Below are 14,891 nucleotides of genomic sequence, written 5' to 3' on the forward strand. Positions count from 1 at the left end.
CATTTAAATGAATTCTTGTTCATATGCAAGTGTTAGCATGTTTGAATTTTGCTTTTAAAGTTGTAATGTATAGTTAGGTTAAAAATGTCATTTTTACCTTAAGACTTGTAATGTGTTCCTAAGCACACTTTTTGACATTCATTTTATGTATATGATATGTGGCCAAGGGCCAAACATTTTTTGAAATCCATGTATATTCATAAATGTTGAATTTTGCCTTTAATGAGAAGAATATGAGAAACTAGGGTTTTAACATGTCATTTTTGCACCGGAGTGTGCATTGTGGATGAAAATTATTCTTTGACATTCATTTACCACGTATGAGGTGTGGCCAAGGGCCAAGCACCATTTTGTTTTAGGTTTTGCATTTTGATTCAATATATTGCATTTTTGGGCTAAAGTAGAAAAATGGCATGCTTTAACTTCACTACATTTGCATAGGTGGTGGGAAGTGGGTTTTAGCACTTCCATAAGGTCTCTTGAATTATGTATAAAGTGTGGCCAAGGGCCAAATGGTCTTTTAAAAACATCTATGAGTTTTAGTTTCAAACTTTTCTTTTAAAAGTTATTTTAGGCAAAATTGAGGTTTGATAGGTCATATTTTGCATTGGGGATATTTTGAGGCCGTGGGCCATTGGGACGCATCTTAAATGTCATTTTACGTTTACGTGCATGTTCACATCTCATAAAACTCTTAAGTTTCAGTTTTGGGACTATCATGGGGTGATTTATGAGTTTTTATGCAAATTTTATGCATTAGAGTAAGTTTCAAGCCCTCCCTTTGTTTTAGCATGTTATGGATGCTTGTATGAGGCTATGAAATGTTTTTAAACTTGTTTCGGGACATTTGGGATGCATGTATAGCTTTAGGGTTGGACCGAGCACCTTCCTCACACTTTGCAGAAGCAACTTTTGCTGCTATCTGATGCGTCAGTCGGCTGACAACTTCTGTTAGACGATTGATAGCCTTTTGATATCAATTCCAGTGAGTATGTAGCTTGGACAGGGCATTTCAGCTGGCTGATCCTTGCCGTCAGTCGGCTGATGATGCAGTTTCGGTAGGTTGATCCTTGCCGTCAGCTTGTTGATCTTTCCTGAAGCCTTCCCTTTTCAATTTTTCTTGGACAACTTTCATGCACCAAATTCAGAGGGCCATAACTCCTTCTTTTCTGATCCAAATCAGGTCATTCTTGAGTTAAAATTCAAGATCTCGAAGTTAGCTTTCCAATGATTCCATCCATGCGTTAAAACCCCAATCGTAGTGAGAGTTATGATAGTTTTAGTCAGATAGGGTCGTGGTATCTCTTAATCAGAGGATGCCACTTTGTTCTATCTTCATATCTTTTCCGTCTGGACTCCAAATCAAGCGATTCTTGGGTCTAACTTCATTTATTTTTTGTTTTCTTTCCAATGGTGTGCACTCTGGCACCCATTTCAGTTTGAAATGACTATTTTAGCCTTGGTTCATTTCTTATCGGGTTTGAAATCGTTGCTTCAACACTTGACTCATTGGAGTTATGTGGCTTCATGGGGAGTCATTTTGGTGCCTTAGGGATGACGTACATCTCTAGAGGACATTTTACTTCTTTCGCTTCCGCATTTCGGATCCTTTATTAGGTCATCTTTAGGTCATCACTGACGTACCGGGTTTATAAAACTTGGGCCATCATATCAATTCCCTACCCTCCTTTTAATTGTTCTTTGAATTCAATTTAGTTTTTTTTAATCTTATGCAAACGATATGTGATAAGTGCTCAAATGTTGCATATTTTAGCACATAAGCTAGGGTATTTTAGTACATGCATCTATCTTACTTTCTCGTTTTAGTTTTAATCCTTGTTTTTGTCTATTTCAGGTCAATAAGGTTTAAAAAGGCTAAAAAGAGCCTATTAGCTCCTTTTTAGAGTCAAGAAGAAAATTTAAATAAAGTCAGAAAGAGTGTACTGGAGTACTTTCGATAGATCAAAGACTCAGCCACAATTGATCGAAGGTTCTCGATCCATCGATGCCACGTTAGCATTCTAGCTCAGCAAAGGATAAGGCCAAACAGATATTTTCATGCTACGTTATTCACGATCGATCAAGAAAATCCACGATTGATCGAGAATATGCTAGCAGCGAGCTGTTTTATTCCCGCATTGGCCTGAACTTCACCTACCATATGGTTGCGAGAATGAACTGATTAGAAAACCATTTTCTAATTTGTTCACTACTCCAAGGAGCTCGTATTTAAATATAATTGAACCATTTTGTAAAATCTATCTAGCTTTTTATCATTTTTATTTTTACATTGTAATTGTTATATTTTCTCTCTAAAGAAGTTAGAGATTAGGTTTTTCAAAAAAGAGGAGAGTGGAGGTATCAAGAACACACTTGAAGATCTACACACTCTCTCTCTAGAATTCATCAAAAAGAAGAAGAGGAAGAAGATGGAGTCATGTTTGAAGATAGCCCTTGAGGGTTCCATGACCACATCCACCTTCTCCACGATTGGCTAGGCTTCTGTTTGGGGCTTGGATGAACCCCAAGCTTATAAACTAAACCCTTTCTCCTGAATTTTTGGGGAATTTATCTTTTGATTAGTGTTTTAGCCTTGTGTATAAAATGAATCTTGGTTTATCTCTATGATTTTTATGGTTTAATTCTTCCTATTAATTCTTTATATTAGTTGCATGCCTATGTGTAATTAATTAAGGATTATATATTTATGATTCATATGGTTTAATTCTTCCTATTGATTCTCTTTGTGATTACATGTTATCTTATGAATGGTTTTGTCAATTAATTTGATGGATTATGCTTAGGCTTGATGGGTTGTTCTACAATTTAATTCATATTTGTAGGTAGGTAGACAATCTATACTTGATTTGATATTCCATGGCTTATTGTTGTAAATTCCATAATTCTCTAGATTGTTGTGTGCTACAATTGATTACTACTTTGATGGATCATGCTTAGAATTGATGGGTCATGGTACACTTAGTTTACTTGTTGGTTAGGTAGACAATTCATGCTTGAATTTTATGGTCCATGCTTAATATTGCAATTGGTAGTCGCATTTTGTTCATAAGAATGTTTTTTCCCAATTAGTTGAAAGTGTGTGGTTTGGTGAATGAGTTTGGTGGCTATTCCAATACTGCAAGACCTCTCTTCCTACTAATCAAACCCTATCTCAATTTAGTTTATTTTAATTGCATTTTAATTTTATTGCATCTTAGTTTAATCAACCAAACTCTCTCTCTCTCTTTGAAATCTTGCGATCCACTAGAATCGAAGTTAAATTCCAACTACGTGTTTAATCCCTGCGAACGATCCCTACTCGCTATGCTTCATTAGTAGTAGTAGTGGTTTTATAAATATAAATTTGACAAAAAAAAAAAAAAGCTTCCAAAACCACAATCATATTTTGACCTTGCGAAGCGACCTCTCAAATTATAAATATTCCTAATTTTGGGCTTGTCAAATTTTGGCACCGTTGCCGGGGATTAACGGTTTTGTTGGGATTAGACTAGACAATAGTGTTCATTTGATTGTTTCTATTTTTATTTTATTTTTCATTGTCTATTCTTTTCTCATTCTTGATATTATTTGTTTAATTTGGTCCTTGACTACAAGAAAGGCAAACATTGGATCTTAAAGCCATCATTGGAGCTTAAAGCTAACATTAGAATTTGAAGTTGCTTAAGGACCTTTGTGAGCAATTTTTGAACCTCTTGAACTTAATTGTTTCATTTCTTTATATGCTTGAGATAGCCCTTGTTGAGGCTAATTAAATTATTTTATTAAAGTCCAAGCATCGACCCTTGTGGAGGCTTTATTTTTATTGCAATATCATCGGCCCGTGTGCAGGCCAGTATTTTCTTGCTTGGGGTTTTTGAATGTGGATGGAGCTATTGTTTGATCCAAGTTTGGGGAAAAATTACTTCCCCTCACCTTATGACTCTCCACTATATTTTGATCCTCATAGGATTGAGTCCAATGCACCACAAGCATCATTATTTAATTATGGACTTGATCACTTCTATGATCCCTCTTATGACTATTACCCTTCCCCATCATTTTATGAAGAACCACATCCATCACCTTACTTACCCAGATTTGAAGATAAAATGTTAGCTCTACTTGATGTGCTTAATTCACAATCTTAACTCATTCATTCTCATGCTAAAACCATATCTAAGCTAGAAATTGAAGTTGAGCAAATTGCATGTACTCTTTCTTGTCAAGAGGAAGAGGGAGAAGAGGCAAGTCAGTTAATGACTAATCAAATTGAGCAAAACATGATAATAAAGGAGGAAGTGGCAAGGAGCCGGTAGCTAATCCAATAGAGAACAATATGATTAATGAGGATTTTCCTTGTTTTGATCATGATTTTATTCCGGCCATTGCTACTTTAGAGAGTGGGGAGACGTTGACCACAATAGAGGTAGGCAAGGAGGAGGAACTTGTAAAAGAGAGCTTTCCTTCTATTATCTCGCCCTCTTGAGATCTGCCTTTTTAAAATGTATCAAAGATGTGGTTTTGACCTTGAAAGCTCCAAAAATAAAGTGAACTTTTTAATGGACTCCTTAGCTAACTTGGAAAGTGAGGACATGGAGATCATTGAGGAAAAGAAAATGAATGAAAAAAGTGCATTTCCTATTTCCTTTGAAAGACTTTGCCTTGCCAAGTGCAAGATTGCTCATCATTGATTTTATTTTCAAGACCGTGGATGAAAGGAAACAAATTGCATCTTTCATAATTTCTTTTCAAGTCATTCTTTTGGAGGATGTTTATATTGTTGTGGGAGAGGATCCACTTGGGAAATTAGACAAGCGAATCATGAGGATGTCTCATATCCGGTCTTTGATTCTTTTGACTAGTAGGTTGCCCCACCGTCTTGCTAGAGACGTTAAACACTAGTTTTTCGTAGAGTTTTCCGACTCTACTTCTCCCCTATTTATTTTTATTTTTATTATTGCATCGTTTAGATAGTTTCATTGATGATCCATTGCACTTCACGACAAATTTCTTGCATTTTGGGGTCTTGAAAAAAAATTTGCCTTAGAAATTTTTCTAAAAAATTTCAGCATTTTGATTTTGTCTAGGCCCTTTCAATCGATCGAAACCCCCTTTCGATCGATCGAAGTTTGCAGGCCCCCATTTTGCCTTAAAAACAGCTCTTGGGATCTCGAATTCACGATCGATCGCCAGAATTCACGATCGATCGAAGCTTGAAAAAAAAAAAAAAAAAAAAAAAGAAAATTTCTTTACATTCTTTATTTTTCTTGCATTTTTATTTTTCCTTTTTGCATATTTACTTACTTACCTTTTATTTTGTCTTTGTACATACTTTGTATGTTAAAAGAAAAAGAAAAAGAAAAATATTTTTATTTTCATTTTATTTTCCTGCATCTTTTCTTACATCTTTATTTCTTTATTATTCTTTCATTGTGCATATTGTTTATTTTATTTTGACTTCTTTATTTTTCTTTTACATTTTGTTTATACATTTTTATTTCTTTATTTTTCTTGTATTTTATTTCTTGTATTTTGTCTATATATTGCTTTCATAAAAAGAAAAATATAAAAACTTTTAACCATTGTGCCCCTATGTGTAGTCATGCACACTTTTATGCTTATTCTTGGGCTTAATTTCTTATCTCTTTCATTTTATTCTATATTGTTTTAGAGTGTATTATTTCATTTACCTTTTATTCCATTGTGATATTTGATGTGAGTTTGCTAATGTGGTGATTCAAATAGGTTGTTGATTCTAAGTTTGGGGGAAACGTCTTTCATATTGGATCATTACCGCGTTTCATTGTCTTTTGCCATCACGGTATTCTCTTTCCATCTTTTTCTTTGTTCTCATTGCACATTGAGGACAATGTGCGATTTAAGTTTGGGGGTAAGGTGACTTTGATGCATTCTACTTAAAGTTTTGAGCTTTAAATGCATGATTGAGATATGAGATATATGTTAACTATGATTTTGATCTTTTGAGGCTTATGATACTTAGAATTTTAAAATTGATTGACTTATGAGTTTAATACTCCTTATATGCCTTTCGAAAGTCATTTTGGGGCAAATTTTTTCAAAAGATTGACATCTTGCTTGTTTTTGTAGTCCATATTATCATGTTTGTGAGATTGCTTTGAAATTCACTCTAGGATTCTACACTTGCACATGCGCACACTAGTATTCATTTGTGAGGTATATGTTTAGTTGATCATTGATTTGGTTATATTCCAATTGAACTAGTAGTGCTTTGAAAGCTTTCATTCTTGACAAGATGACCTTACATGCTAAATAACAAACCTTTAACCGAGTAACTGGGATTTGTGCCTCATTAAGCACCGAACTCTCGCATGAAAAGTGAAGGCCTACACAATAGTTAAAAAAAAAAAAAATGATATTCGCAAAAGCAAATAAAATGAGCACTTTTCACCAAAGTGGGAAGTAGGAAATGATTAGATGAGAGTTGTTTTAATTTGTAGCCTAGTTGATTCGAGCTTGTAAGTTCTTAGGGGTGTCTCTATACCTATGCCCTAAAGTCGTTCAGTTTGGGAGTCATTGACTTAATGCTCACTACATTGATCTTCTAGAAAGCTTAAGAAATCACTACATTACACCATACTCTTGTCTTTGATCCTTAACCAAAAAAAAAAAAAAAGTAGTGTGAAAAAGAAAAACAAAGAGAGCATGTAGGAAATAAATTGAAATAAAGAGGTTCATTCTTTGTCTTGATGATTGGTATTAGATTTGTGTGCTAGCTTGAGGCCAGTTGTGCCCATTTCATTGATTTGTTAAGATAGCAACATATTTGATTCCGGTTTACTCAAAAAGAATGCTAGAGGTTTTTTGATTTGCATGATCATCTTACTTGATATGTGGAGGACTATATTAGCTTGTTTGTTGCTGAAATTTTGGAAGATTGCTTAAAGGTGATTGAAAAAATTGCATACTTGAGATAGTTTTCTTTCAATGCTTGTTTGGATCATTGGTGCCTCTTTAGTGAGAAAGAGCTTGATGTTTGTGGGTATCATTTCCGAAAACCCTCACAAGACTTCACTCGTTCACTAGGGGTAACCTAGGGGTTCAAAAGGCTTGTTGCATATGCTAAATACAACCGTGTTCCATACGAAAGTGGCGCTATTCTTTTATTGCTTTCTAGTTTATAGTTGTGTAGATTATTTTTTTCCTTCTTTGCTTTGTAGTTCATTACTAGGGACTAGCAATATCTAAGTTTTGGGGTGTGATAAGTGCTCAAATGTTGCACATTTTAGCACATAAGTTAAGGTATTTTATTCCATTAATCTATCTTACTTTCTCATTTTAATTCTAATCCTTATTTTTGTCTATTAAGGTTCAAACAGGCTAAAAAGAGCCTATTAGCTCCTTTTTGGAGTCAAGAAGAAAATTCAAAAAAGTTAGAAAAAGTGCACTGGAATACTTTCGATCGATCAAAGACTCAACCACGGTCAATCGAAGGTTCTCGATCCATCGAAGCCTTGTCAGCATGCCAGCTCAGCAAAGGATAAGGTTAAACAGATATTTTCATGCCACGTCATTCACGATCAATCGAAGCTATTGGCGATCGATCGAGAAAATCCATCATCGATCGAGAATATGCTGGTAGCGAGCTATTTTATTCCTGCGTTGGCCTGAACTTTACCTACCACATGTTTGCGAGATTGAACCAATTAGAAGGCCATTTTCTGACTTATTCACTACTCCAAGGAGCTTGTATTTAAAGAGAATTGAACCATTTTGTAAAATCGATCTAGCTTTTTATCATTTTTATTTTTACATTATAATTAATATATTCTCTCTCTAGAAAAGTTAGAGATTAGGATTTTTGGAAAAGAGGAGAGTGGAAGCACCAAGAATACACTTGAAGATTTACGCACTCTTTCTCTATAATTCATCAAAAAGAAGACGTGGAAGAAGATGGAGCCATGTTTGGAGATAGCCCTTAAGGGTTCCATGACCACATCCATCTCCTCCATGATTGGCTAGGCTTCTCCTTAGGGTTTGGATGAATCCCAAGCTTGTAAACTAAACCCTTTCTCTTGACTTTTTGAGGAATTTATCTACTGATTAGTGCTTTAGCCTTGTATATAAAATGAATCTTGGTTTATCTTTATGATTTCTATGGTTTAATTCTTCCTAATAATTCTCTATATTAGTTGCTTGTCTAAGTGTAATTAATTGAGGATTATATATCTATAATTCATATGGTTTAATTCTTCCTATTGATTCTCTTTGTGATTACATATTGTCTTATGAATGGTTTTGTCAATTAATTTGATGAATTACGCTTAGGCTTGATGGGTTGTTTTACAATTTAATTCATGCTTGTAGGTAGGTAGACAATCTATACTTGATTTGATATTCCATGGCTTATTGTTGCAAATTCCATAATTCTCTAGATTGCTGTGTGCTACAATTGTTTACTACTTTGATAAGTCATGCTTAGAATTGATGGGTTGTGGTACACTTAGTTTACTTGTTGGTTAGGTAGACAATTCATGCTTGAATTTTATGGTCTATGTTTAATATTGCAATTGGTAGTCGCATTTTGTTCACAAGAATGTTTTTCCCCAATTAGTTGAAAGTGTGTGGTTTGGTGAATGAGTTTGGTGGCTATTCCAACACCCTAAGACCTCTCTTCCTACTAATCAAACCCTATCTCAATTTAGTTTATTTTAATTTTATTGCATCTTAGTTTAATCAACCAAACTCTCTCTCTTTGCAATCTTGCGATCCACTAGAGTCAAAGTTAAATTCCAACTACGTGTTTAATCCCTGTGGACGATCCTTACTCGCTATGCTTCATTAGTAGTAGTAGTGGTTTTATAAATGTAAATTTGACTAGAAAAAAGCTTCCAAAACCATAATCATATTTTAACTTTGCGAAGCGACTTCTTGCATTACAAAGAGTCCTAATTTTGGGCTTGTCAACAAACAAACAAATCAACCATCTTTTGTGACATTAACAAGCATGAAATTAATCTTTGAAACTTGATTGTCATAAGCTTTGAAATCTTTGTGGATCGATGCCCCTACTTAACCACTTTCTTATGAATTTGTGTTATAGCTAGTGTGGTTTTATTATTGGACTGCACTTAATCGATACCAATTTTTGGCGCCGTTGCCGGGGATTGCAATCGGCTTTGTGATAAAAAAAATTTCAAAGATTAAATTCTGTTTGTTCGTATATATAATTTTGTATATATATTTTTCTATTTTTCATTTGTTTACCAAGTGTTTTGAGTGCAGATTAACGCGAAGGGGCTGCTTTAGAGTCACTTTTTAAGTGCTGAAAAGTTCTGAAAAAATTCTAGAAAATTCATGGATTCGCACCCCTTTGTAAGCATTTCAAAGTTGATATATGCTGTACTTAATTATTTGGTATTTTTGGCTTCATATGGATGCATGTTAGTTGATGTTGAAAATCAAGTTGATATAGTTTCATTAGAAAGGACTCTTAGAAAACAGAAAAAGAACCTTAGTGATCCCACAATTTCAAGAGAACTTGAAAGTGAAATCGACAACATGGTTGATAATATGGAAAATGTTAAAGACAATGTCAGGGTTGAAATTCCTAGAGTCATCAATGATGAAATTGCTAATGAAAATGTAGCACCCATGACTCCTAGGGATCATTTTATACCGTCAACATATACATCTCCATCGTGCATCGCCATACCTAATGTCAAAGCACCTCAATTTGAAATCAAATCCAGTATAATCCAAATGCTTCCATCCTATTATGGATATCAAAACATGGACCCTTACAAGTATCTTGATGAGTTCTTAGAAGTCTACTCTACCATCAAGATGAGGGACTTCCCTCAAAATGCTCTTCATATGCATCTCTTCCCGTTCTTTCTAAAACGTAGGGCAAAAAATTGGTTAAACTCACTTATTGCAAATTCCATCACTACATGGGCCAAATTGCAACAAGAATTCCTCAAAAGGTATTATTTTGTGGGTAAAACCAATCAAATGTGTCATTCAATTATGAGTTTCTCCTAAATCAATGGAGAACATTTCTATGAGATGTGAGAAAGACTCTAAGACCTTCTTAGGAGGTGTTCACACCACCAATTTCCAAAATGGCAATTGGTGCAAGTATTCTATGATGGTTTAATCAAACCATATAGACAATTGATAGATTCTTCCTGTGGGGGCATGTTTATGTCCAAGAATGCAGATGAAGCATGGACTTTACTTGAGAACATGAGTGACAATTCTATTCAACATATTTCTTATAGAGCTCCTTCTTCTAGTGTTGAGAAACCCTCAAATTCGTGCCAACCACGGACTTTAAGGGAAGAATCTCTCAATTGGATGCCATAGTACACAAAGTTTTTCAGCTAGTGGCACCACATCTCTCTTCTTCTCAAAATTCTTCATCCAGTGCTATATGTGCATCTTGCACAAACACTTTTCACCATGACGAAGATTGCCCCACACTGGAGCAATTTTTTGGAGGTATGCAAGAGCAGGCTAATGCCATGTTCTCTCATCCTGGATATAATCCATACTCCAATACATACAATCCGGGATGGAGAGATCACCCAAATTTTTTATGGAGGCAACTAGCCCCATAAAATTCAGCATTCCAAAGTTATGGGTAATCAAATCAATCTAATGCTCAACCCATGTGACACACCCCAACCTAATTTACACTGTTTAATAAATTGAACAAATTGGAATGTATCTAACCATCTGCATTAACCTCATTCAAACATGACGTTATCATAAATTAGAGTACCTGTGGTGTGTGTCGTGCCCACAAAGCTAAAATGTGATCATGTGAGTGTGTGGCCAAGTTTAAATTTGTAAAATGTCATAACTACCTCTAACTAAAAATATAGCTAGGGTGAGTGGGGATTGTCCCAAGGGATCGGAGGTGTGTTTGTGACGGAAATTAATGTCGGATTAGTAGGTCAAATGATCAAAGAAGATTGGTGGTTTGTTTAATTAAACTACAATACAATTAAAGATTAGAGCAAATAAGAAGAGCAATCTAAAAAGTAAGGAAAGTATATAGGAGAGAGGTCTTGGGGCATAAAGACACCACTAAGCTTCACTTCATGAAACATTAGCAATTATATATTAATAGGGAAATTTAGATTGTAACTTGTATGTGTGTGTGTGACATCAATTGAAACTAAGCATAGAAGGAAAATAAGCATAGTTTGTCTAGTCAATTAAATTGAGTTGCATAACCTATCAAATAAGACCACAATCCATTCAATTAAACCACAATTAATTCACACACAATTATCTAGAGAAATACACTCTTTGCATTCACAAGTATGGAACACCAAGAAACAAGCATGGATTATTCACCTACCTAAGAATTTAAAGCAATTACACTACACTAGACTAGAGACATGAAATTAAACTAAAGATGTGACACAATCCATCAAGAAACAAGTGTGAACTATCAAATAAATCTCAAAAGTATTCAATTAAGCGCTATGCCTTGACTATCACTAGATTAACATCATCAACACACATAGACATGCATCAATTCCATTAAATCTAGAGAAAAACACATGAATATCAATTCTAGCATACATAAACATATGACTAGAGCTAAATGATCAATTGAAAGCATTAAATCATACAAATCAAGTAGAGATTACAAGATATATATTAATCCATGGTCAAAACATTCATTATAACTAAAATCCCCAAAAATACATAAAAGCTATGTTTGAGAAGCAAGCCTAGGGGCCATCTCTAGCCCCAAGATAAGGATTTAGCCACTCATGGTAGTGGACATGGAACCCTCAAGGGCTACCTTGGAGGTTGGCATCATCATATTCATCCTTGCTTTCTTCTCAAAACCCTAGTTCTAGAGAGGAAAATTTTCTATTCTCTAATTGGTAATCAAAAAAATCTCTAGCTATTACAATCATTATTCAATAAAGCAATTACACTCATTTTAGTAAGGACCAAGTCAGAATAATAGCATGTGATTGGAGGAAATTCGTAACTATGCATGGTTGGTAGAAAATGACGTGCTCGAGAATCAGACAGCTCACTGCCAGCAGCATTTTTGATCGATTGATCAAACACTAGAGCTTCGATCGATCAAAGCTGATGTGGCACAAAAATATCTTCAGAGTTTATCCACATGGCTGAGTTGGCACCACCTTGATTTCAATCAATTGAAGTTCATTTCGATCGATTAAGACTCCTCTTCGATCGATCGAAGTTGCCCTGATGCATTTTTCTTGGCTTCTTTCCAACTTTGCTCCTTAGCTCTAAAAATGATCTAAATGGCTCTTATTAGCCTGTTTAAACATTATTCACCTGAAATAGGCAATAACACAAATAAGTATCTAAGACATAAAAATAAGATAGATGATTGGACTAGAATACCCTAACTTAGGTGCTAAAATGCGTCACATTTGAGCACTTATCACACCCCAAACTTAGATATTGCTAATCCCTCGCAATGAACTACAAGGAAAATAAAGGAATAAACAACTAACTATGAACTAGAAAGCAATAAAATGATAACGCCACTTTCGTAGGGAGCACGATTGCATTTAACATATGCAATAAGCCTTTTAAACCCCTAGGTTACCCCTAGTGGAAGAGTGAAGTCTCATGAGGGTTTCTAGAAATGATACCCACAAACATTGAGCTCTTTCTTACTAAAGAGGCACCAATATACAAAAAAAACATTAGGAGAAAACTACCTTAAGTATGCAATTTTTCAACCCTTTCCAAACAATCTCCCAAAATTTCAACATCAAACAAGTAAGTATGGTCCTCCACACATCAAGAAAATGATTATGCAAATCAAAACAACTCTAGAATCCTTTTTGAGTGAACTAGCATCAAATATGTTACTATCTAAGCCAATTAAAGAAATGATCACATCTTTACCCTCAAACTAGCACACAAATCTAGTCCTAATCATTAAAACAAAAAGTGGACCTTTTATTAAAGCTTTATTCAACTAGGTGCGCTTATTCTTTTCGCTCGATTTTTTTATTTATTTTTTATTATTTTTTTTTAGCATCCTAAGGATCAAAGACGGAAGCATGGTGCAATGTAGTGATCTACTAAGCTTTCTAGTGATCCATGAGGTCGAGCGTTAGGTCAATGACTCCCAAACCAGACGGTTTTAGGGCATTAGGCGTTTAAACACCCTTAAGGACTTACAAGCTCAAATCAACTAGGCTACAAATCAAAACAATCTCCATCTAATCATTTCCCACCTCTCACCTTTTGGGAGAAGTCCTCACCCCTTTTTTATATTTGCTTTTGCAACATTTTTTTTTTTTTAGCATTCAATTATTAACCTAGAGTTTGGGCCCTCCACCTTTCGGCGCGAGAAATTCATTGCTTGATGAGGCTAGAATCCCAACTACTCAATGAAAAGGGTTTGTTATCCACCTTTATCAAGAATGAAAGCTTTTAATGCACTACTAGCCCAATTGGGATATAACTAATTCAATAATCAACATAGCATGTACCCCACAAATGAATGCTAGTGTGCGCCTGTGCTAGTGTAGAATCCTAGAGTGAATCTCAAAATAATCACAAAATCAGGATGATGTGGACCACAAATGCAAGCATGATATCAATCTTTTGAAAAATCTACTCCTAAATGGCATCCACAAAGCATACAAGGAGTATTAGACTCTCAAGTCAAGCAATTTTTAAATTCTAAGTATTACGGTCCTCAAAAGATCAAAATCATAGCCTAGACGGATCCCAAATCTCAAACATGCAATTAAGTTTCAAACTTAAATAGAATGCAACAAAGTCACCTTACCCTCAAACTTAAACCACACATTGTCCTCAATGTGCAATAAGAACAATGGAAAAGATGGAAAGAATATACCGTGGTGGCAAAGACATGTAGCCCGGCAATGAACCAATTCAAAAGACGTCTCCCCCAAACTTGGAATCAACAACCTACTTGAATAACCACACTAGCAAACTCACATCAAATATCAAATGGGATAGGAATAACCAAGACATGCAATCTAAGGCAATAAAGGACAAGATGATAGAGAGATATGAGATCAAGGCCAAGATAAATCAAAAAGTATGTATGACTACACAGAAGGGCATAATGGTGAATCAAATAAATTTTTTTGTATTTTTCATTTTATGAAAGCAAGTATATACAAAATGCAAGAATAATCAAAGAATAAAATGCATGAACAAAGTACAAAAAGAAAAATAAAGAAAGCAAAATGCAATGAAAAAATATGTACTTAGCAAAAAGATTTTTTTTTTTTTTTTTGATCGATCGAAATTTTCTTTGATCGATCGAAATGCCATGAAAAACTATGTCCTGGGAGCAAAAACTTCCGACACAAAAATGATCAGTCGAAATTCATTTTGATCGATCAAAACCTCAACTCAATTGATCGAAATGAAGTTCGATCGATTGAAGTTTCCTAGGCTGAAAAACTTTAAGAATGTAGATTTTTGGAAAACTCACACATGCCTGGAAAACTTCAATGAGATCATGAAATGGCATTATTCAGATGCTGCAAAATTGAAAGATGGGATAGAGAATGAAGAAATAGAGTTTAGAAACTCCATGAGAACTAGGTTTAATGTCTCTAGTCGATGTTCAAACAACCTCAAATATCAACATAGACTGGATCCACCAAGAGGGCGGATTCCATATGTCTTTGGAACACTTGCCCTTCAATGTAGGGCTTTAACCTTTGTCCATTCACTTTGAATGTAGTTCCATCTTTCAAGCTTTGTATTTCAACTGCCCCATGAGGCGCAACAGAAATGATCTCATATGGGCCTTCCCATTTGGTTCGCAACTTCCCGGGAAAGAGTTTTAGCCTAGAGTTAAAGAGCCATGCTTTTTGACCGGGTTCAAAAGATTTTTTCACAATATG

Source organism: Cornus florida, unplaced genomic scaffold (genome assembly GCF_030987335.1).
Source record: "Cornus florida cultivar Cherokee Brave unplaced genomic scaffold, ASM3098733v1 CherokeeBrave_3.0.0_Hap2_Chr10, whole genome shotgun sequence".
NCBI lineage: Eukaryota > Viridiplantae > Streptophyta > Magnoliopsida > Cornales > Cornaceae > Cornus > Cornus florida.